The sequence below is a fragment of the Poecile atricapillus genome, chromosome 6 (assembly GCF_030490865.1).
Source record: "Poecile atricapillus isolate bPoeAtr1 chromosome 6, bPoeAtr1.hap1, whole genome shotgun sequence".
NCBI classification, from domain to species: domain Eukaryota; kingdom Metazoa; phylum Chordata; class Aves; order Passeriformes; family Paridae; genus Poecile; species Poecile atricapillus.
This window is the reverse complement of record NC_081254.1, coordinates 3,123,912-3,149,918: the sequence shown is the minus strand read 5'-3', so window position 1 is coordinate 3,149,918 and position 26,007 is coordinate 3,123,912. Positions and strand designations below refer to the sequence as shown.

The following is a 26,007-nucleotide window of genomic DNA, read 5'->3' as shown; positions in this document are numbered from 1 at the left end:
AGAAAAGCACAAAGCTCACAAACCCACATCAAATCTTTTCCTTCTGCTTAAAGGTTCCAGGAAAGCTTTGGTAGAAGATCAGGGAAAAGAGTGGCTGGTTTATATGGAGAATTCAAACAAAAGAAGACATCCACATTGAACCTATGGAATGTTTCAGCTGCACCACTCAGCAGCAGCTACTGAAACTCTCCCCTATCCAAACAACACTGGGTCCAGGGAAAGTTCTGGAAAGCACTCAGCTTGCCCCTCACCAGAGAAAAGCAAGCAGAGATTCTGTGAAGCTTTGAGAGCCTACAGTACGCTAAATACGGGAAATAACAGACTACATCCTGGATGTCTGGAGATGAAAAGAAATACCTTTGGTTATTTGTCACCTTGACAGAACAGCATTTCTATCTCCCATCTAGTTTGCAGTATTTTATCTAGTCTTTTTCTAAACTCCTGAAGATCGGTACTTCCATGCCTTTCAGTGGTACCCTCAGCATATTTCATCGCAGATGCCAGCTGATGTTCAGCTTAAGTGTACACTTCTTCATCTCAGCCATTTTCTGCTACAGCTCATGGCAGAAAAACATTTATTCCAGCTCTGTGCCGCTGACACTGGGGATGTTTGTGCAGGGGATGGATTATGGCATCTTGAAGACCTAAGTAATTGTGTGACAAGTACCCAGCTTTTTAGGGGGAACTGCTCTTCCCCAGAGGGTGCTGCACCCTGAAGGAACCTCTCAACCCTCTAGAGCCACCCAGTGACCTCTTGTTACAGAGAGCAGTATGCTGAGGAAACCCGAGGAGGAAAATCTGCCAAAGCTTTCTCATTTCCATGTCCTGCATGCTAAACAGATTTTTTTTTCCTTTTTTTTTTTTTTTTTGGTTTTTTTTTTGTTTTTTTTAATAGCAACACACGGCTCATGTAGCTGCTATTCTGTAGTACTCAGCACTGCCCTGATGGACACAGCTCCATGAAGGCTGCAAGACAGCAGTTTATACTTCTAGTACAGAAGCAGAGTAAAGAGAAACACATCATGGATGATCTGAGAATACAAGCAGCTGCTTGCTTATACCAGGATCTGGGGGTTTTTGAATCAATCAATCATGTATTCATTTTGGGGCTTTGTTACGTATTTTCTTGTTTGAAAATTAAGTATTAATAAAAAGCAAGCAAAACTGTTTATTTATGCACAGCCCTGTGAAAAGCTCTAAACACTTATTAAGTCCTACCCTGAAAACATTACACCTTTACATGATTCCTGCTACTGGTTTCCTCTAAGTCAAGGACAAACAGTGTGATTTGACTTGAGTAACCATCCTCACCTGGTCTGAACTCTAAATGCATTCTTAGCTCTATAATGAAATTAGGTATATTAAGCTTAACATAGTAATTTAAGCTTAACCCTCTATTTAGCATTTTGCTTCCTGAAGCCCTACAAGGTTCAAAAGCCCTCGGCAACACTGCCAGAGCAAAACAGCGAGGAGCTCCCTTCTACTCTAGCTAAACCCCACATGCTATTGATAGCAATGGAGTCAGTTCAGAATCAACAATCTTCCCACACAGGCAAAGTCTTATGAACCCATGTAACTGGGGCCAGTACTCACTTGATCCTACGTCCTCTCAGTGCATTTTGCTGAAACAGGTGTGTTGTGGCAGTGCTTTATTCTCTTAGCTTCACTTTCATCCTACTGTCTCTCACTAGACAGGGACAGAAAGAGCTGCTCTAGTGTAGCCTTCACAGTCCAGCTGTTTCTCAGCACTAAGTGCCACCTCTTTATGTATATGAGGCCTCACAGAGCCTCAGGGCTGAAAGTCAGGAGTAGACAGTCAGCAGGTAAGAATCCTGCTGTATCAGTATGGAATTTCTCTGATATATTTCTGTTTGCAATTCCAGCCAAGAGAGGAGCACTGATACATGCTTTTCTCACAGTTCTGCCAAACTGCTGCCATGCATTACACCTCTAAACCTGCTGAACTCTCAGGTGCAGCTGCATTTAAAGACTGCAGAAAATTCACACATTAAGAATCTTGCCATGACCTGCTGTCCTCTGCAAAGGTGAGGAAGGTGTCTGACATTCTTCACTGCCTTGAAAAGCCCACCATTACTCTTCACTTTTCTGCAAAAGCCATTTTGTTTAACCTCTTGCCAAGTACACAGGCAAACACTCTGCACATCCAAGTGACAGTCAAGAACCAGATCCTACTGCTTACTCATTTCATACATCACTTGTATTATTTACTTAGCCTGACAGAGCAGCTTTTCTTGCTCCCAAGTGAAGGAGGAAGAGGACTCTGCTCCTGAAGGCTTTAACCCAGTCCTGAAGTAGAGCACAAGATGCCAGGAAGTGGCAGGAAGTGGAGAGCCACGGTGCAGAAAAGGCCGAGTCAGTGTGACACGAGCCAGGGAGCTCATTCATGCCGAGTGCAGCAGCACCAGCTCAGCATGAGCGTGTGAATGCAACAGGACAACCCCAAATCCCTTCTGGCTCCCCATTCCTCCACCTGCAGCAGGCAAATACAAGAGCTGGGGAACTCGGGGAGTGAGCCTCAGCCGGACAGAGGCCAGGTGCTGCTGCAGCATCAGTGCAGACTGCAGTGGTTAGAGAGGGGACACCTCCCCAGCCTCCCTTCCTGCACCTCTCTGGCAGCAGACACTGTCACTCGTGGCCAGGACAGCTGCTGCAGTTTCAGGTTAGTGAACCAAAACCAAGCCAGTTTCACTGGGAATGCACTGAATCCAATGAAGATGATCGCTACATATGCATTTGCCTGGAGTTCAAAGCTGGAGTAGGAGATGCCACTATTATTTGCTAGATGGAAATCTATGATTCTCTATTATCTTAATATGCCTGACACATGTTTCACTTCTCTGGCCCCTAAGGGACACAGAAATTACACACAAGAACACAAAAAAGAGCCAAGCAAATGTACATTATGATGACTTGATGTTTCCTTTTGCCTAAAGCAATCTGACATAATTAGCCATCTCACAAGTAAAACCTTTATGTTTTATTCTTTTACCAATTTAAAATAAAAACTGTACATTAGCATGGGTAGCTTGTCATTTTAATACACTTTGATGTTTGCAAGCTTTGAAATATCATGCTCAAATTTGCATGCAAATTTGTGTTTCCAATTACTTACTCATTAGTTCTTCTGGAACTTCTTCCTAATATTCACAAAACGTTTATAGCTTCCTCTGTTATTTTCCTGAATTGCTTTAGAATGAAATGTGGTATATAAAAGACAAATGAAGAAATCCATTAACACTCAGGAACTTTCTTAAACATCACATTTAATTTCTAAGGATGTCATAATTTGTCACTTCAAAAAAGTTCCAAATGTCCATGCAGACCCCATTTGATAGCACAGGCAAATAGTTTGTGCCTATAGCACTGTCAGTCTCCAGAAATGCCCATCTCCATTACCTACTCATCTTACTCATCTGAAAACTCAGAGCAGCTGCCTGGAACAGAGCTAGACAGAGGTAAAGGAAAATATAAATAAAATAAAGTGGGTATTTATTAAAGACCTTCCAAGGATACACCCTGGGCAGTGCAAGAGCCCAGCCGTGGCTCCAGCCAAGATGGGCACCCTGTCAGGAGTTTTCCCACTTGTGTAAGTTCTGGTTCATTTCCATACTGGGGTTAATTGTCCAATTCCAGCTCCAGGTGATGCAGTCCCATCCTCCCAGACTGCTCTCCTCAATTCACTGATGTTAACACTTCTTGGGCCCAAAGCTGCAGTGGTGTCCTTGGTTCTGGGGCTGCAGGAGGATTGTTGTGTGTGCCTGAGCTGTGAACAGAACCTGCTGACACCCTGTATGAAGTTCAGAGTTACACACTAATGCAGTAGAGAATCTGGAAAACATGAAAGCCAAAACTTAAGGCATTATTTCCCCCCTTTAGAGGATTGACAAAGCCTCTACCTTGTCAAGTCTCTGTTCTAAATATCTACTAATAATAGGTATTTAATAATAGATAAATGTCTAAGAACAATAAATATCTAACAATAGTAAATATCTAACAGCAGTAATGTCATGCACAGTCAGGTATTATGCAAAGAGAATCATAATGATTGTGAACAATTCTTTAGGCACAGAAGAAGAATCATTTAAAGCAGGTTTTTGTCTGCATCAGTCTCTGTTTTTACAGTTGTTTCAGCAGCAGAAGCTTTCTTAACTCTGAGTAGTGAATCCAGGGTCCTTTGCCAGCAACTTTGACTGAGGTGAGGGTGGACAGCAGAATGTGGAATTGTCCTCTCCACCTGGCTTGTAGAAGATCACTGTCCCACCTTTAACACAGACCCAGTCTCCAGGCTGGAAGGGATGTGCAGTTGTGTCTGGTCCTGTGGGTCTGGAGAGCACGATGTAAGCCTGGAGCTTCTGCAGAGTGGAATTGAAAGCCATTAGTTATCTCTGAAAATCGAGTTTCCCCTTCATGTGAATGACCCCTGCAATGTGTGGAAGCTGATATGCTCTGCCATACAGTATTTCATAGGGACTGGTGTTATCCCTCTGCCTCTGCTCCATGTGGATTCCCAGGAAAGCTATAGGCAAGGCCTGAACCCATTTTATGGATGTTTCCTGACAAATTTTGCTAATTTCTGTTTTGAGGGCTCCATTCATATGTTCAACTTTACCACTCATCATTATCACTGTCTTTAATGAATGTTTTAGTGCATATGAAATACTAGTTCATATCCTTAAAAGGAGTGAAATTTGGATTACTGTCTAGATTTCAGTGGAACAAAGCAAATTTGCAACAATTATTAATGTGGTTAGTTTTTTTTTTAGTTATCCACCTCCATTAAAAACATGGGTAATATTTTCAACTCAACTGAAGTAAAAGCCACTTAAAAAATAAATACACAAACCCTACTGCCAGAAAGTTCAACTTTTGGAACCTGAACCTCATTAGTGTGTACACTAAAATGTGTAACATGTAGTTTGAGAGGAAAGAAGAGCTGGAAGGGAACATTGGGTCATCTGGTAGCTGTCACCACCCTGCCCAGGAGTGACGGCATGGAAATGCTCCCAGACAGATGCTGGTCTAGCCTGTTCCCACAGAAATCCCTTCCTGGAGACTTTACAATTCCCCCAAGCTATCTGTCACTAACAGACTTTTCCTACTGTCTGCTTATAAACATTATTTCTCTACACGTTATGTCAGAGCCTGAAAGTGCTAAACCTAACAGAGCAAATCCCCAACTGATTATGTGGCACTGTCCTGGTTAAGAGGAAAAAATTAGGAAAGCAGCCACTCCAAAGAGTGAACAATCAATACTGAAACTGTGAAGTACCTGTGTATGCAGGAGGAACTTGGCAATACAAGCCTGACAGACACCACTTGCCCTGGTTCTGCACTCAAAGTGAACATGGTCCCACCGGGCTCCATAAAATGCCCACTCTCTAAGCCTTTCTTCCCCTCTCTACATTTTGGGTAAAACTTGCAGTCATTAAAATGGCAAAGAAACAACAAAGATTGAGGCCAACTCCATCAAAATAAAAGCTGGCCAAGTTTCATATCTACTGCACATTTCAGATGTCACAGAAGCAAAGATAACAAAAGTTCATACATTATTATTCATATTTGCAGGCTTGAGAACAAGACAAGCTTTTTAGTATTAATAAAACTACAACAGTATGCTATGGGAGTTTTAATGACTTTAAATTAACGCAGATCTTCTTAATTAAACTTTTTTCATTAAGAAGCAAATCTGTGCATGAAGCAAACCAATTTTTTCCAGCATGCCAGTAGCCTACAAGTTGGGTATTACAGAAACACTAGCAATGGAGCTCTGCATCTTGCTCTAACAGGGCTGGATGCTTTCCTACAGGCACACCACAGTAATCCCAGCTCAGAGAGGGGACTTACTCAGACAATATTTGTAGTGTTTTCTCACAGTTTGACATTTGAAATGTACCAGACTCAGCAGAAATCTAAGAGTTAATTTTGTAGGTGTTTAAAAATAAGGTACTGGAGTTTTTTCAGCATCTTAAGGCATGTAATTAATTGCCTAGAAGAGAAGGAACACAGTGACAGTCCACAGGACTGCTTTCTGCAGTCATAACCAGAAATATTTATCAGTGGTAATTCTAAAAAGGAAGATATGAAATAATTTTGAAGTATTTCTGGATTTTTCTTCAACTTTAGGGTTGCTTCATCCCTGCTCTATATTGCTTTAGGGCTGGGAGATGAGGCAGCTTACTGGGCTACATCTCAGTGCCTGTGCCTGGAGTCAGCTGTCAAGGGAGCAGTTTGGGCAGGCAGAGGAAGCATGCTCTGAATTCACTGTAAATACAGACAAATGTCTGCACAGCAAAATCATTCCTGGAGCAGGTTCAAAGATGCCCACCTGTCCTTCTCTGGAGCAGAGGCAAGGTGATGGCCCTCCCCCAGTCCATGCTATTGGACTCTTCCATTTACTTCAGCCAGAATTTTTCACCAACTAAAGCTTGTTCTTAAAACAGGAAATATATATAACTTGTTCTATTAAAGTTGTTTTGATATTTGAAGGCACAATCCGAGTAATTCTGAAGTCTGAAAAATATCCATGCCAGCATTCTACCAGAGTTATAAAGCCAATTATTTTATTAGAAGACATCTGCTTGTTACTAATAATAGTCTGGTTGCTTTACTGGAAATACGAGCCAAACAATCACCCAGATTACAGGTTGTGCCAACAGCATTTTATACTGCAACTTCCTCAAAAATTGGCCTTGGAAAGGGAAAGGTCATTTAACAAGCAGGCAGAGCATTCTGGAGTTTGGAATGCTCCCACATATCCTGGGAAAGTACAAACAAGCAATTTTGGACAAGATCTTCCAAGGCTGTCTCCATCTTAAGATTTGAAGTCCTGATTTTGAAAATCTAGTCAAGATCTCATCTACAACTTTATGTACCAAATCATATTCAAGCTAAATGAAAGGAGACCTCAAGTATCAAAGCAATGTTTTTAAGCTATTCAGCAGCTCCTCTAATAGAGATGATCTGGTGTACATGGCTTAAAAAATAACCTTGGAGAAAAGAAGGAACTTTTCTGTGTGCTTGATTATACTAACACAGGATACACAGACACCCAAAGGGCAGAGAGGTGGCAAATACTATGTAAAGTCAAAATAAAGGGAAGACCCTTTAATAAATTTTCATAAAAAAATAAAGACTTATGGACCAATGTCAATACACAACTTCAACAAAGAACTGGGGTCAGTCTGTAATAATGATGGTGCCAATTGTTCAACTGTACATCAAGCAACAAATGCTAAATTTTAATTCAAATTCACAGATCATCCTTAGTGATTTTTCTAAATTTGCAAATCTTAGAATTGTGCCTAGGTGCAAAGGTGCTCCATTTCAAAAGATGACAATTTACAAATAACTTGTTTTTAGGATAAATGGAGTATGTTAGATGTCTACCATCTCAGGGGGCAAATCTGACAGGCTGTCAAATGCTTTAAGTACATCCCATGAATGATGAATAACCTGTCCACAGTTATCAAGCAGTGGGAGCAATACACCTCAAGAAACTAGGTTAGAGCTCTCTTGGCACAATGATGACAGCAACAGGACTACTTCCAGACAGAACAGCTGCTCCTGTCAGGGCATGCCCCCTGCGATCACCAGGAACTTCATCAGGGATCCTTTTGGAGACAAAGCAACTGAGTGGGTTATTTGAGAAACACGGGGCTCTGAACAATCTGCTCTGACTTCATTCTCATCATAAAAGCACAAGTTTCATGGGTTGGTGCTTACAGAAAGGATTTTTCTGCTTACATCCAAGTCACAGGCTTGAAGAGACAATCCCAGCTCTCACAGCCTCTGCTCATTTGATCAATGCTCCAATCTCTTAATCGTCTTTGTACTCGTCTGTTGGACTCTTTCCAGGACAGCAGTGAGTTCCTGGTACTGGGGAGCTCAGTAGGATGCAGCACTGCAGACCGGAGCTCACCAAGGCTGAGGAGAGGGGAAGGATGCTCTTCCTCAGCCTGGTGGCTGCTGTCTTCCCAATGCAGCCCAGGAGGCTGTTCGGCCTCTTTGCTGCAAGGGCCCATTGCTGGCTCATGGGCAGCACCATGTCCATCATGACCCACAGGTCCTTCTCTGCAAACCCAGTTCCCATTTTGCCTTTGGGGAGGTTTGTGTCAGGTGGAACTGTGTCGGGTTGAACTGCACCCCATCCCACACAAATTGGTAACTGAGGAGCAAAACACCAGTGGGGCACTTGTGCTGGAGGTGCCACACCACAATTCACTGGCATCTCTAAAGGTCAGAAACCAACAGAGGAAATAAATTACCGCTTCAAAGCAGCTGCAACCTGGGATCAGAACTGTGGGTGCCAACAGGGCACTTATCTTTCTGATACATCTGAGTTCACATAAATCCAGCAGTGTCTGATTTTCTTATCTTGGAGTTATTTGCTAACTATGCATATTCTGCTAAATGAAGCAAGTTCATCTATTCACTACTGACTAATGCAGAGAAAATCCAGCATCCAAAATCCTCCACTATTTTCAAACATGTACATGGCTGAGGTAAGAATCAGTTTTGACACTGCAGCACATATATTTTGCTTCCCTACTGAAAGGAAATTGGTCAGTAGAGTTCAACTAGCACCTAGTTGTATAATGTGTCCCACAGAACAGCATTACTCAGAATTCTCAGTTACACCATTTAGCTCTAAACACACCCAGGGCATCCAAAACAGTGGGCCAGGTCTAGGAGAGGAGAATACTCAAGCAAGACATGAGTGGCACCCCCCACCAAGAACTCCAAACGCCCTCATTCCTCTCCAATGTTCCTGTTCTCACTCGTGCATAGGTGTTACATCATCATAACCCAGAAGACTGATTAATCTGTCCTACTGCAACTTGCTTGTCATGATGTTGGCAGATAATCTGGTACTAACCTTGTCTGAAAAGTTATGGTGTCATTCACACACTGAGTTGCAATTTTTTACACTGAAATAACAAAGAGTAGGGAGGTGCATCCTTCCTGCTGCAGATATGAATTGAGTGATACACTTATTCACAAAACAATTCTAACAAAGGAATAATACTGCCAAATCTCCATCAAAACGTCAACCCCGAGGTCAAAAATACTCTGAAAGTTGTCTAACAACATATATCATGTCTCTTCTCCCAAGTGCTTTCAACTGGTTCACAGTGATGTGAGACTTTTTCCCAAATCCAGCTGAATCTCAATTCCCTCCTCTGAGCATGCTGTGGGTTTCCTTTGGTTTCTGGTGTCAGAGGAGTGGCATGATGACGGAATGAGCGAGTGAATCCTACAGCAATGAGGTTACTAGAGCTATTTCCCTATGCCTGATTGGTCTTTTCTCTCAGTTCCATTAAGGGCATTTCTCTTTTTTTGGAAATTATCTGCCAGACTGCAGCCTCTCCTGGATCTTAGCAGACCTCCACAGCCACTCCTGCTTTCTGCAGCACTGATTTATGAAGCCCTTATTGGGATAGACTTAATCTATCACAGGAATTGTTTTTTCCTCCCAGAAGCCAGTAGAGCAGATGTGATAAAGCACCTGGATAATGGGCTTTCTCCGCGGCTGCCGCCGGAGGATGTGGTTTACCACACTGTGTGTGAATTATGGCTTACATTTGGAGCTTAAGTAAGCCTGGGCAGGGAGAATGAATTACAAAAGTGAATTGTGGAGATGACAAACACACGGAATACAGTGGCTCAAACTCTTGCTAAAAAGAAATTAATTGTTTCTTGACAGCAGAAAGCAGAAGATAAAGGTTTGTGTCAAGACTGGCCAAAGCAAGTAACCCAGCAGAGTTAAACACTGAGAGTAGGTGCCTCTTCATAAAGACTGGTATGTAATTATTATTTCCTCTCCTACCTTGTCAGGTAAGTCTGAGAATGGTTGCTTCTGGGTTTGTCCAGCTGCATTCCTTTAGTTAGTCTCCAAGCCCCCTCACCCACGAGACACTATCAAAACTTGCCTACACGAAAATTCAAGGACAAAATTTGGTCCTGCATTAGATATTGCATTGTTTGGCCAAAGACTAAATGTGTGCCACTTGAAATATTTTCAGGTGCTCCCAAAATACTTAATATTCCAAATTCAGCAGCAACTGTTTTCTTTCACCATTCAATTACCTACATAAATTTAGCATCAATAAATGGTTTACACATTGTTTCCATCAATTTGCCTTCATGCTACACTCTTGGTAAGTAGAGTTTTTATTCAGGAAGACGTGTCTCTTTGTCTTGTGTGAAAAAACAGAGACACGAGAGATGTTCACTTGTTGATAGTTCATCGGATTAATTAACCTGAAATACTTGATCATTGAGATATAAGCTACTTCTTTATTAAGTGCTGCTTCTAGTACACAACAGGAGCTACAGAGCAATCTTTCAAAAATAATATATTAAATACCATAATTGGCTTACCATGTTTTCAGTTTTACAGTTTATAAATAAGATGGCATGCATGACACATTCATCTGCAAATCTGCCTCCAAAGAACTCTTTGGAAAATACGCAAAATTCATCTGAGAATTTCTCTTCTCCTGATCGAGAGAACTGCAGAGTTCTGGAGTTAAAGCAGCATTAGTATCTGAAAGCTTTCAGTCAGCCACAAAGAAATGAAAATCAAGATCTAACAGTTTGAAATGTGTCTGAGTGGGGAATGGGAAACAAGCTGCTGCCAATTCATCTGAAATGACATGTCACAATGAATCAATTCCAGACTTTGTGGGGGGAGAAGGAAGTTTTGCATTTACTACCTTCCTCCTACACCTTTGGCCCTGTATCAATACAGGGAATAGTAACAACTTGCATTCACTGAGAAGAATACCACAGATGTCAACTTCCTCCTGTAATTCTTCATCCATCCAATTCAACTCTTATGGAATGAGATCCAGCAGTTTTGAAATCAAATACAGCCTGGAAAAGGCACTTTTTGCAATTTTATGCAGTGTATTTAGCATCTCTATGCAAAACAATTTCACTGAAAACTTCAGACTCTGCAGAAGGTTTCCTATTTACTACAAACATCTCATTAAGATTATATAAATTGATACCAAAGTCTGTAATCTTTTCTGTGTGGCCCAAAGCACATGAGAATGTGATAAGAGCAGTAAGGAAACATTTTATCTTTGGTGTGTTGTAGAGAAATAACCAAAGGGAAATGGATTTGGGAGCTAAAAGCCTAGGGCAAAGTCAGATTCATTAATAGCTTCAGTTCATTTGTTTGGAAGGAACATAATTGGCTTGAATGTGATTCAAATATATCTGATCTTTTTCTTACCCATTAAAAAAACCAGATGAGCCTAATTGGTGACTTACACATGATTTCACGGCTTATCACACTCAAGGGATAACAGGATTTTCTAAAAGCTCAACCTAACTCAGCTAATTGGTTTTCCAAATACATACGTTACTTTTAAGAAGCTGCTGCTAAGACAAGTAGCTTTAGAACAAGCTTCCAGAAGCACCAAAGTGAGTGTCCAAACATGAAACCACTGATAGTGGATCCTTTCCTGGTTTCATTTTGGAATATCCTGAACTTTATTCAATGTGTTTTGTAGTCCTGCTATTGCTCAGTGTTTTGGCATGGCTGAGCACAGGACACATAGCAATGATGTATGTTCTAGCTGGTTCTTTCTTGAGATAGAACTCTGTTTCCCTCCACTAACAGATCTTTAAATCAATACAGGACTTTTCCATCAAGAAGGAAGAGAAAGCACAAGAAAATCTGCTAGCATCTCTGCTAGGCTATACAGATTTATCAAAAGAAACACAGTGTGCCAGCAGGGAAAGAGAAGAAAGTAGCATTAAAAAACCCAAAAACAACAACAACAAAACCCCACCAAACCACATAATTCTTTGTATTTTTAACCCATTTCTGCAAGGACCACAGGAAATTCCCATCATACTTCACAAGGACAACCTATCTTTTTCATGTGATTATAATGGTTTTTTGCTCAGAGGGTTCAAAGGAATTTAGGAATCTGTAGCAACTCACTGAAAATATACAAAAAGGCAGGCATTGCCTTTCAAAAGAAAAACTCCAGCAAATTACCCACACCTTTGAAGCTGCTCCTCTGCCCAAGGTGTTCAAAGCCCTCAGTAGTGGAGGAAAGGACTCATTGGTAGGAAGGTCCATGCATCCCTGTAATTGAACAGAACAGAACAGAACATTAGAGTGAAGGAAAACCTGACCTTGGAGACCAAGAAGGAAGACTTGGGCTCTTTGTGGAAACCAAGTGAACCCTGGCTTAGCCAGAGATGAGAGTGTTTGTAATCAGTTAGGCCTGGCAGACCTGAAAGGGAAATACAAAGACTGAGATTTGGAGGAGGTGTGTCCCTGTTTGCTTTTAGGTCTCGGCCCTGCATGCTACCTCCATAACAAATAATTAACTAACACAGTCTTTTGAGGACAACATTTGCTAACAGTTCTTTCATTTGCCTGGATGAAGCTTCTAGAGCAAAGTCTCTTACAGAAAACTACCACACAAAGCTTCTTCTGCAGAAAAATGCAGAAAAGTCCCTATCTGAGAATTGCAAATGATGCTTGAAGTTGGTGGGAGCAGATGCCCTTTTTGCAAAGGTATTCTTGAGAAAGGCTGGGAAGAGCTGGTCTAGCTAAACCTGTTGCCATGTCATTGTTAAAATACATCGAATTTTTCCCTTCACTGTTGCTTATATCTGAGTAAGCAGATAGCCTTATACAGCAGAGTATATTACTCTGGATAGCAGAGTAAGGCTAGCCAAGAAATAGGTTAATTTTAATAGCTCACCTTCAGAAGCAATAAAGTCATATCTTAAATGGGGAAGTTATTCTATGTGCACCTGCCCCTCTGGGTGACCTTCTGGACAAAGTACCATAAAGCAGTTTAGACTCCATCCGTCACATCAGTACTCTGGCATTTCATGACACACAGAACCAAGCAGGCTGCCAATCTAAACTCAGTTGCTCACTGACCTACTCAACAGAAAGGTCATTCATCCTCCTCAAATCATCTTCATTTACACATCTGGATCACTCTGATATTTATCAGGAGTTAATCATGTACAAGCAGCTGAGTTATCCACAAATTACAGCAGCATTTCCTAAGTTTCATGGCTTTGATTCCTAACTTCTGCAAACTTTCCTGCAAAGTTTCCTGCATGTTCTTTCATACTTTGGAAGATCTCTTGGGTTTGAAAATATTTAATAAAAAAGTTTCAGGGAAACGTACAGCTTTATTTTTGTAAGGGACTTCTTAAATAAAAAACATCTTTCCACCTTAAAGAAATCTAGCACTTTGTGTACAGATCCTCCACATTCATTGCTCTGTTCTGCTTCAGTCTTTTTGGGCTACACTGTACTAGTGGTCCTCCTTGCAGAGATCTGCAAAAGCACACCATGATCCTACATTTGATCATTTCATTTCACTTCTTCACTCCTAAGGACTCCTTTGTGTCTGCTAATATTTATTCTTTTTATGTCGTTGTAGATTTAACATAGATTTTTTAATTCCTCCTGTAAATGTTCCTATTTCTTTACCCACTCACAAAGACTTCTGAAAGTTCTCAAAAATATTGCCAATTGAAAGTTTATGCTATAAGCATGATTTTCAACACATTTTATCTAGCACTGTCTTATTATCTGAAAAGGCCATTTTATCTGCCAGAAATGTCTTGATGTCTCTGTAAAATAGATCAGAGTTTCCAATCATATTCTTTACTCTTTTTATAATCAGCTAGAATTCAACCAGATGTAAATGTATGCATTCACTTTTCTAAAACCTTCCATACAACCCAACTTATCTTTAAAGTGTTTAAAAGTGCAGACTGGAATATATGTAAGAGCATATATACTGTATATATTGTATATACTGAAAATCCATATTTTTCTCATACTCACAAGAAAATAATCATGTTCTTTAAGTGAAGAAAAATGATTTAATGATAGTCCCAGCAACCTCTGCACCAAGCAGTGCCCAGTCCTGAGCAGAGCTCTAAATAATTACATGGAAATAGCCATTATTATTATTAGCCTTGGTTGATTTGCCTTTGCAGATCTGGTTACGCTTGTATCATACAAAATCAACCTTTCCATTGTTATATTTAATGTTCTCTCTGCCTTCAAATGTTTTCCACAGGTTTTTGTTTTCTTGTGAATTGGGTACTTTTGTTCCACTTAAGCACTTTAAATATCTTCACAGCCTATATATTTATTTATCTGAAGGTGAATTTTCTTCTAAGACTGCTTTACTTTTCTGAATAGATAATTTTCTCTGTTTTTTCTATAAAGCAGAACAGTATTAATCCAGACAAGAGAATCAATTCCTTTACTAGCACAGAAGTGTTGCTGTTGTAAAAGAGGCAATAAAGTTTGGTGTGGTGCCTAAGTGCATTTCATATTTCATTTAACAGACAGGAGCTATGGGCATACAATTTAAGAGAGCACTGCTATGGTCTGAACTGAACCTGAAAGCCAGCCTCCAAGTGCTCAGTAAGCTAAACCCAAGACCAATTTCAGGTTTCATTGACTGTATTTATTGAAACCATCTTCCCTGCATAAAGTGTATCACATGAAGATATCTATTTGGTTACTTACTGTCAACAGACACCACACTAATTCCCCAGGTCAAAGCATTTTAAAAAGCCCTTTAAAAACCCTTCAGTGTACATTCTAATTGGCCAAACAGAACCAAAATGCTAATCATATGGCAGAAGGCTCAGCGTGGATCTTTTTGCAGGATCCAGATTACACAAAATAACACACACCCTCACAAAAGGCTCATGTGCCCTCAAACAATCTGGCTCTCTCACAGAAACGCTTGGAAGAGCTGTAAGTAGGACAAAAATAGATAGACATTGATGTTATAACTATCATTTCCTTCTAAAGTTCTCTGAAATTATCTTCCCACACACACCAATCCTAAAAAATGTGATTAATGTATTCCATCAATTATTATCTGACTAGAAACAGCCTTTTGCCTCAGCAGCAAGCTAGACTCACCTCAGTAAAACCTGTGCTCAGCCCCACAGCTGGTGCTTAGTGCACATCATGAACAATGCTGGTGTTGTATCACCATAAATCATTTTAGCCACATTACTTTAGTAAGAAGTGAACAGAAGATATTTTGTAATGCCTCGTGTTTATTTCCTGTTGTTTGTTGCTGTTTGATTTGAACAATTTGGTAATTCATAATTAGTCTTCCAACCTCAGAGAAATTTTACCCTCCAAAAGGGTGAGAAATGTGTAGTGTAAATGGCACAAAATAAATACTCCAGCAGAAGGACATAAAGCAGTCCTTGTGATATGAAGGGGTTATCTTACTAGACTGGACTTTTCTCACTTGGTATTTTTCATGAGTTATTTTAGAGTCTGTTCTCAAAATCTGTTTGCTGTAGCCAATCTGTCATCAATAGATGTGAGCGTCTCTCCTCCTAGATCAAGCCTTAAACTTTCAAGAGTTTAGGTTTATGATAACATGCCCAGCAGAAAATTCCAATGTAGGTAGATGTTGTAGCTGCAAACCATTAATGCTTTACAGATCTGTCAGCACCAAACACTTAACAGCAATGCCTGTCAGATACTGTAGTTTTATGAAAGCAATTAGTATTTGTACAATGGTATTACATACAAACATGAAAATATTTCTCCCAAGCTTCTGTGAATGGTTATGAATTAGCAAATGTAACACTGATCAAATACAGGAAGCAAGATCAATTGTGAAACAATCCTGCAGTGTAACTTCACAAGGTAGAAATTTAAAATAGAAAAAAAAATCCAGACATCTTCTAAGGGTTTAACCTCCTTCAACAAAAAGCCTGGAAAGAGCTGTCCCACTTCCTCAGGTCAGTTAAGAAAACTGGGGTTTCCATGCAGCAAGTCTTGATTTCAATCATTGCAATTACCTGCAATGGCAGCACTGCACTTCTGGCAACAATCCAGGTCTCCTGGGAGTCCCCACTGATGAATATAAACGTACCCAGGTATCCCTAACAGAGAAACCCCAGAAAGAACTCCCCTTCCCAAAGAGAGGACACACTGATTTTCAAACAAAGAGGTGTCCATGTCTCATTTCATTTCACTAACTCTTCAGCATTCTCAGTGCATACACTTATTTCTTTTTAAATAGTCAAGTCAAACTAATTTAGAGAATCCGGTACATGGGTATTTTATGAATAAAATGCTCATGATAGAAACCGTTAGACTTGCTGATTTGTTATGGTTTCTTGAAAGAGAATATCGTCAGGTTTTCACGCAATACATGTGAGAGAAGACTTCTGCAAACCAGGACTGAGTATCACCTCCCCATCTGACCATCCCCAGCAGTAAATACCCATATAATATATAATAAATATATTAAATATAATAAATACCCAAATAAATTTGCTCCTCAGCAGATGCTTCCCAGGTCTGGCCCAAGATCTGCCATGTGCAAATACCCAGGGGATGCTCGTACGTAAGCGGGGTCCAGCACACACAGCTCTTTGCAAGATGGGAGCTTCTGCTAACATGACAATTCCTACAAGTCCTTGTCTTCACTGGCACATCCAGAGATGATTTATTACTGAAGTTAAAAAACCCACAGGTAGAGTCTCAATAATCACTACTTTGAGAGAATTTGAGCTCAATTTCTATCAAATTCAAATGAAGAAACAGTTTCTCAGTCTGAATATTACAGTTGTTTTCTCTTTGCTCTCTATTTTTTCCCCTTAACTATTTTTTTTGCAGATTTCCAGGAGAACAGCAAGAAGCTGCATCAGTTCAGACCTATTTCCTTACAAAAGTCTGATTTAGCTGTTTGATGTGGCAAGGTACTCTGTGTTGAATTTCTTCTGCTGCTTACCCTATTTAAATGTATCAACAAACTGTTTCTCATCTATATTTATAGAGTAACAGAAAATAATGGTGTAGCTCTCCCACTGAATAAACTAAATAATAGCAAGGATAAAAATACAGATGGCATGTAAATTACAGACTGTGTGAACCCCTTCATTCTAACTAAATACTCACCTGATGAATCACACCACTTCCTTCCAAGGAAAACCCCACAATGGGAGAACAATAGGCAAGGCGATCATGCACGCAGATACTGCTCTTGGCAGACGTTACTCTTCACTCTCCTCTCTCTGGAATGAGAATGAAACAACTGAATTTTAGATTATTCAGAAATTTGCAAAAATTTGAAATTTTTTTCTAACAAGTAAGGTGAATCATCTTTGCTCAAGTGAATAACAAGTAATTTGTTTTAGGGTTTTTTTCTGTACCCATTTAAATATTTGCAGTTCTGGTGCGCCACTGTTGTTCCTTTTTCTTTCTCTGTTCTCTTATTTCTCTCTTAAACCCTTCTTTTTCTCCTTTGACATAACAAAATATGGAACAATACTGGCAATTCAATCATATTTTCTTAACCAAATATTATGGCTTAATACTAAAATACTCCTTTAAATAATCTGCAGATTTTACAGAATAGCAATAGATGATCTGAAGACTGAAAATCACAAGGTTCATACAGAGCTCTACTGTACAGCTCTCCTGAAGCCACGGGGTTCAGCAGATTTAACCACAGGCTTCAAGGGAAGCAGCACTTGCTTGGATAGAAATGGAAGGCTTTAGTTCAGACCTACTGGATGCTCTATTTAAAACACTCATCTCCTGGCCTGTGCTCTGCTAGCATTTGCATTAAAACAGGAAATGACAAACAGCTCCCCACACACAGGAATGTGCTGGAACATCATCACTTCTGAATTATTCCCAGTTAAACTAGGTGCATGTCATGAAAACTCCCTATATTCTAGAATAAATTTTGGCAGGTGTGTTGTTTGGCATCATCCTGAATAACAGAGCTGAACTACAGGAGGAAAAAAAATGTGGACATTTATTACATGAGAATACCTCACTGATTTAAAAACATGGTTTATCACATCCTACACAGAAGGAAGCTATCCGTAAATCCTGCCAGCTTCTGTGAACACCTCTGGTTATGCAGGACTCTCATTTTACCTGTCACTGCAGCCCTCACCGTGTTCTTGAGAAACGCTGTCACAACGCTGCCCGTTGCTGTGAGGAGCAGCTATGGTATATACAGGTACATACAGGACATGAATCCCTTCTGTCTGCCATCTATTACCTCTGCATTTCAATCCTGAGGGGAGCCATGGTTTCAGAAAGGCACTCTGCTTACATGGAGCAGCTGCACAACTTCAGGGCAGCTCCAGCTCAGCCCAGAGTCCCTGAGGGCACCTGGAGGCCGGGTCCATCCCTCCCCACGCCCGGCTGCTCTGCAGGGTCTGAGCAGGAGCCTCCCCTGGCTGAGCTGCCATCCCTCAGGACACTGCTTCAGCCAGGCTGCTCTGCAGGCTCTGAGCAGGAGCCTCCCCTGGCTGAGCTGCCATCCCTCAGGACACTGCTTCAGCCAGGCTGCTCTGCAGGCTCTGAGCAGGAGCCTCCCCTGGCTGAGCTGCCATCCCTCAGGACACTGCTTCAGCCAGGCTGCTCTGCAGGCTCTGAGCAGGAGCCTCCCCTGGCTGAGCTGCCATCCCTCAGGACACTGCTTCAGCCAGGCTGCTCTGCAGGCTCTGAGCAGGAGCCTCCCCTGGCTGAGCTGCCATCCCTCAGGACACTGCTTCAGCCAGGCTGCTCTGCAGGCTCTGAGCAGGAGCCTCCCCTGGCTGAGCTGCTGCCATCCCTCAGGACACTGCTTCAGCCAGGCTGCTCTGCAGGGCCTGAGCAGGAGCCTCCCCTGGCTGAGCTGCTGCCATCCCTCAGGACACTGCTTCAGCCCTCGCTCCCAGCCGCTGCTGCCAAAGGCAGGGAGGCACTGCCTGGAGCTGTGCCCTGCACTCTGCTCTCTAATGGCTCACACCTCTGCCACCTCTGCCACCTCTGCCTGGATCCTTCTTAGGGCTCCCAAGGACAGAAAACTCCTTACTTTTACCTTCAAAAATGAATTAGTAGTAACAATAATAGTAACAGAAAAACAAAACTGTCTTCAAAAAGCTCATGCTCAAAATTGTATTTTCTTTCCCAAATATAAAACACCACAATCTGGGAATTAAAATTATTCAGGCTCAACTAAATGGCACAACTGCATTTGAAGTGCACAGACAGGTAACTTCATTCATGCTCCTGTGACCATTTATATACACACAGTGCATGTGAACAAATGACACAAATTTTTTAGGGAACTAATCAATGCTGCTGCATAATCTTTGTTTCAGTTGAGATAAATTGTCCTTCCATTCCATTTCCTCCCTTTCTACTGCAGATACCTACTCACAGTTTGTTTTGGTGTGGGGGGGAGGTGTTCTCAAACCTTTTGAACAAAAGCCTCTCATCAAATGTGCCTTCTCAAGTTCTGAGGAGTTCTACCTATTACTGAAAATCCAGAATTCAAAATTGCTTATCCAAGCGCTAACCAAATTCCCTGATCAACCTTCTCTTTTCTCTCAAAATCATTCCTTTTTTTTCTTTACTTTTTCTATCGAATTCCACAACTGTATCAAAGGGATGTGAAAACAGAGCTCTTGCAATTTTTCATGCCTTTACAGTAGAACTGCAGATGGCTCTGATTCAGCCCCTGCTAAAACAATGAAAGGTAAATTGCAACATTCACATAACTGCACATGAGCAGAAAAAGGCAGTTTTGTTTGCTTCATCTACAAACCTGCTGGTATAATTTCATATGCACACAGATAATTAGGTAATCCTCTTGGTTTTATCTTTCATAGCTCTTCATTGTTTCATCATTTTCATTGAAAACAGCTGGTAATCTCCATCAATGAAAACTGTGTTTGCTTTATTATTATTATTATTGCTTTCTGTCCAAGAGGCTTCTTAAGATAAGATGTGAATCATTTAAAAGACCTGTAAAAGCCAAATATACTGACATTAAAATAAAAGACCTTTTACTTGCAGATAGTAAGGGGAAGTACTAAATATTAGTTGATTTACTGAAAGGCTTAGCATGTATGACGGCCCAAATCAGCTAAGAGAATGAAAACAAATTGTATTATATTGTTTGTGAGGAGAGCTGACAGAGTTAAAAACACTTTTACATGATGGCTGTTAAAAAAATAAATAGATTCAAGAAGATTTTGTTGATTAATCTCTGTAGCATTTTAGGTCTTGTTCTAGCAGAGACACAAATGGAAGGGCAAAGAGGGAAGGCCAGAATAAGGGAGTGCCCTTGGAGGATATTGGACTCCATTGGCCAGGGGAAGAAGCCAGCCCTTACCTTGATTAAGCTCTCTCAGATTGCTGTTGCTTCTGCCCTGATGGGCCAATGGTGAATTAAAATTAAAAATACTTAAAGATGTATTAAAAATACACTCTTTTACTTATTAAATGATATGTTCTTCTACACGTAACTCCTAAGGCAGATTCTGCACTTTTATGCAGAAGTTTCTATTTAAATTCAGAATGCTACACTTTTCTTTATTCTATCATACCCAACTCCTAAATTATCTATTGGCAGAGAGCTTACAGGGCTGTTATAAAAGGTAATCTAAACTGAACACATATATATTACATATACATATGCAGTTATGCACACAGTCCAGATGTAGAATTCTGCCTCCCAGCTAGTAACAATGACACTCTTTAAAGGTTTTAATCCCAGGCAGATGTGAGCTGTCTGCTGGGAGCTGGCATTCACAGAGGGGTGGGTGTGCACATGCCAGTGGGGCCACGTGCAGCTAAAGCATGTGGAGAGCAGGGAGAGGGATTCTAAGGGACAGATGAGCTCCTGGCATCACTCCCTGTCTGTCATATCCTGTGCATAATGCTACAGACATTATATAATAATTATATTACATATATATATATAAAATTATGTAAGAGTCTCCCTGAGCACCCCAGGGAGCTGCCTGACCCACCTACATCAGCCCTCTCTCCTGGGAATGTGCTGAATTCCCTAAGGAGACACGGCACAGGATGGCTTTTTCCAAGCAGGCATGAGGACCCTTCAGTCTCACTGTGGCTATTACACTAAGACTCTGAATTAGGATACTTAATTTGCATTAAATAACAAACTCACTCTGTTTGCTCCTCCTCACAGCCCACTGCTTTATGAGCTTTACTCACATGTAAGTGAAGACAGACTCTGAGTGGAGGAGTAGAGCGTGCTGCTAAGGGAGTTCCTCACTGGGAGCTGCTCCCAGCAGGTACGAGCAGGAGCACCAGATGCAGGCAGCACAACCAGTGCCATGTGCTTTGTTTACCTATTTCTGGCCTGTCCTACTGAGAATATTAACATAAAATTCTTCTTTTTGAGAAGTGGGAATACCAGTTCTTTTAGAGAGCTTTCTTTTGCGCTATCAATTGCGTTACTACGCCAGTGTCTTCTGATATGGATGCTTAAAAAATCTTCACATTACAGTTCCACAGAAGAATATAAACCTGCTCATGAAATTAAATATACCTAAGAATTCTGTATACTTGCTTTCTTCCCTGCTTAATCAATAATGCTTTTTGTTGTTTTCCCCGATGAGATCTCAACACAACATATTGAGAGTATTATTTTTGCTCTGCTCATACCAGCTAAAAAGTAAATGCATCTGTCTCTATGACTTTTGTCCTCCTTCCACTAAGATGTGTTGTAAAAAATATTACTTTTTGCTAGTGTTTCCAGAATCTCACTCTCTAGATATGTAAGGGGGAGCCACATGGAATATAACTTAAGTGCAAAGAACTTGGTGTACTGAACTGCCATGCTCCTGCTAGATATCTCCTCAGAGTAAAACTCTGGCACAAAGCTTGTGCAGAGCCCTACTTTATCCCTCCCAGATCTCTGGGCAGGAACAGCAAGTTCCATGGGTAGATGATCTATTTTCCAACTTTCTGAGTCTCTATCTCAAAATGCAATGTGAGCAAACTCCTCTATTCAAGGATCTTTAGAACCACAGGGATGGAAAATGCCAATTCCCATTTTTTCTCTGCAGTCTGCTAGCATGGAAACCTGGAACACCCTAGAATTACTCAGTTATCAGCCACATGTTGGGTAAACTTCCAACAGGTAGTTGTTTGGTTTTTTCCCAGCTCAGCCTCTTTCACTGTTCAGCTGAACACTGTTTGCTTCCTCTCTTTTCTGCTTTGGCAAAACATAAAAAACCTTTCAGGGAGTTCATGGTTAATAAAACCCACCCCTGGTCACACACCAGACATAAGCAAATCTCCTACTGTTCTTGCATACCCAAACTCAGTATAAATTATAGATTCATCAGGTGTAACCAGCTGTTACCTCAGCTGAGGGACCTCAGCAGCCCTCTCCCACATCACATCCCATCACAGGCTGTCAGTGCTGGTGCTGGCTGCACAGGAACCCAGAGCTCTCCTCTGACCAGGGAAAAGGCCTCAAGTATTGGCACACAGCACAGAGAGCAGCAGGAATGCTGTTTATATGATTACCTTGAAATTTCCCTGGTTTATCTTCTTTCCAGCTTCAGACTACATCCACTCTATACTATGAGAGGCATTAATTACTTTGTGTAAGGCAGGCTTTTGTTGCTCTTTCTCTGGGGTGAAGAAGGGGAAGGGACAGTTATCTTTTCAGCAATATTACTTATCTCACAAATTTATTAAACTACTAACTGTGAAATTGCTTCAAAAAATGCATCTTGCTGTGTCACTTAGGAATCATCCTTCTGGTGTGAAGGAAAAGAGAAGAGGTTGGAAGGGTGTTGGAGACACCATCTCTAGAGAAATTTTCACTACAAAATGTATTTTCTTTACCAGAGGAGAGGACTACAAGAATTTTGTTCTGCAAAAATCAGCCTGAAGCAGAATTTCTGTGCTACAGGAAGGTCACAAATGTAGGCATGGATAGTCAGTAAAAGACAGGTTTTGCAGGAAAAGAGGTAGATGCCATTTCCAGAACAGCATTGTTGCTTAGTTTGACAAGTGAAATCCAACTTTCCTGCACTGTCCTATGGAAGAGGCTGGCAATGTTTCAAGCACCCCCTCTTCAGAGAATCTAATCCCTAAACCACACCTACTCCAACCTGCCCTGACCCTTTGCAACGATCATTAAGGGTCTCCATGCTCAGAAAGTTAAGGGAAGGGAAGGGAGAGGACAGGGCATGGTGCTGGACACAGGACACTGGACAGCAGCAGCAGAGAGACGAGGGTATAATATTTACTGCCTGAATTTCAAATGCCCATATACCCGTCTGGGCCTTTCTGGGGGGTGAAAAATTGCTTGCAGAAGGAAAAAAAATAAGTGGATTACTCTGCCTCCAAAATGGATCCAGATTTCAGCAAGTTTTCAGATTTCCAGGAAGGACTGTGTCCTTCCATTAGATGCACAAAAGCTAAGCTATAGTGTTACCCCTGTAGCAAGATGGGGACATCATCTGTTTCTCATTTTCTCCCATAAATACCCACTCACGGTAATTTCTAAATTCTGAAAAAATTATAGCAGGAATGGTGCAGTATAAATTTATATGCAGACACAAACACACATTGTGTGTGGGTAGAGAGACCATGTAAGCATCTGATGTTCATCTCACAGCTGAAAACTAGAATACCATAAAACTAATATTATTAGGATGCCAGATACTTTTTTCTGTTGCACTGTATCATGAGAAAGGGATAAAAGCTCTGGTGGAAAGAGCCAGATACTACAGGAGGCAGAAGAAGAGAAGAACAACTGTGCTGCTTCCTGCTCTGACAGCCCAATGACACGGTGCCAGGCTCTGGTGGCTCCTGGCCCAGGACTGCTGGAGAACAGATGCAATACAGCATGTTCCTTTCTGAAATTAAGGGAAGTAAGGGAAGAGGAAAGCAAAAGCAAATGAAGCTCAGATCAGTACTTCCCGACCTGCACTTTCTCCACAGTACTCCTTCTTTGAAGTCTATAGACAGAGCTCTACTGATTTCAAAGGATTTGATTCAGAGCTTAAGGAGAAGGGAAAAACGTATGGCATGGTGCAGAGCTCCTTGGCATCACATCTCTGTGGGACTGCACAGAGCTTTGCCCGGAGCTACATGTGCTTATCAAATGTTCTCCTTCCTTGGACTGCCCTCGAGACATGTTCTATCCAGCAGGACCCATGAAAAGATTTAAAATATGGTTTAATTTACACATATTTGACAGAGAACATAAATGTTCCTCCAGAAGATTTGTGAGTCAAGTAGTGCTTTTTCTCCCCCTATCTGGAATGAAAGAATATTTCCTTCTTTTCCTGGCAAAATGTTCCTGCATGAACATTTTATTAACTCTGCATATTACTTGAAAATTTTGTGTTGTCTTTTTTGTTTTACAGAAACAGTTATTACAATCAAGATTTCTTTCTTCTTTTAAGACTGGTCTTGCTGTGCAACAAACATTCCCAATATCTCCACAACTCACATTCATTTCACTGTTTCAAGCTGAAAGCTTTTAATTTTTCCTTCTAACAGCAAATTACTTTGATATTAAAATGTCCATCAAAATCTCAGCAACTAAAGTCATTATGAAGTTCCCAATATTTGTGTGGCTCGATATCAAAAGAATTTTCATCAAGAAAAAAAATGTAAAAAAAAAATCTCATTCAGTGTACCTCTTAGTCTGGTTAAAATAGCTCTCTGGAGCTTCATACATCATTCTGTCTGGAAAATAACCCAGCAATATTCCCCTTCCTCCCTCCCCCAGAATAACTGCACAACGTTTGTGAAATACACTGAAATAATAAATTGTGCAAGGAGACCATTAAGTATCCAAATACCCCAAGCTCTTCTGAGAGCAAGGCTGTAAAGGTGACATGCTGTGTGCACGTAGCCTGTGATGCTTCCAGAGGACTCCATGCTGCCTGCCCCAACAAAATACAGAGTGGTCAAGGCCAAGGAACGATGAGGAATATTTACAGCTTCAGGATGCATTTAAGTACCTGCAATGAAAGTTGTAGTAAGGTACGAAAATTTGTAACCTTCAGTTTGACAAAACCATCAGAGAATGTTTTTACAGTTGTCAGAAACTCCTCCACTGCCTAATCTGAACATCATGTGAGAAACAAACCAAGCAGCAGAATGATGTACAGGAACAGGTTCAATGGAACAAGAGCAGAGTGAAGAGCACGGCTCACTCGGCACTGCTGCACAGACTGACATCTGAAATGGCAGATGGACGGGCAGCATGGGCTTTGGAAGGGTCCAGCAGGCTAAAGAAGAAATTAAAGTGCCGTGTTTTACAAATGTGACAAACAAAAATGCTTGATCAAACCTGCTGCTATGGCCTGCTTACAGATGAAGCTGATGTTTGGGCTAAGGGAAATCAAATGCCTCCAAGGCTACCAGTGAAGCAAAAAATTACATTAGCTGTACAGCCTGAAGCATATTTGTTAGTATTTAACAAATTACGTGCTTCATTTAAATACCACTGCTAGTAGCCAGATAAATTAAAATCACCTCATTAGCTTTGCATCAGTTAAAAAATTAAAAGAGGCTTTTCTTACCTTCTGTCTAGGTGTTTTCCTGCTCGTACAGTAGGTGCCAGCAGGGACCTGTGTCACAGAGGCCTTTTTCCGTACCGCTCGTCTCTAGGTGTCCTGAGCCTGAACAGATGCAATGCGAGACAAGGCAAACGTGATTTCAGAACATAGCCAGGATTTCACATCCAAAATGATGATCACTGTAGTGAAATGGAACTGACTGAAGCTCTGCAGGCCCACATGCTGTACTCTGGTAAGAAACAGGCACAAGCAAAGCCCCAAATCTGACTGTATTTCACCAGCAAGCTGCAACAAGTACAGGTAAAGCCCTGCACAGGGGAAACAGGGAAGGGTCTGGACAAGCCTTCTGCTCTTCACTTCTCCACATCTCTTATGGCATGTCTTTGGGCAAGATGATTCATTATGTGTGTTGTGACTAATTTGTTTTTAACATAGAGATAAAGACACTCCAGGCCCAGATTCAGATGGTCTAATTTTCCCCTAAATTCAACTGTAAAATATTCTTCCTGGTACACGTTTCTGAAGATCTGTGGCCATTCACAGATGCACAAAAACTGAAGTAGAAAATAGGCTATCTGAATTTAAGCCTTTATTATCTCTGGCCAAGTCTTCAAGTCATAGAAA

The 26,007-nt window shown here is 41.1% G+C and overlaps 1 long non-coding RNA gene across 1 annotated transcript; it reads right to left on the bottom strand.

Moving 5' to 3' along the window:
- Nucleotides 1-3,735: 3,735 nt before the first annotated feature.
- Nucleotides 3,736-25,489, bottom strand: LOC131580589 (uncharacterized). The gene is made up of 3 exons (XR_009277896.1): nucleotides 25,387-25,489; nucleotides 12,039-12,124; nucleotides 3,736-4,373 (listed from the first exon to the last, which is right to left on the bottom strand). It is a non-coding gene; the product is annotated as an uncharacterized LOC131580589 (long non-coding RNA).
- Between the last annotated feature and the right edge of the window lie 518 nt (nucleotides 25,490-26,007).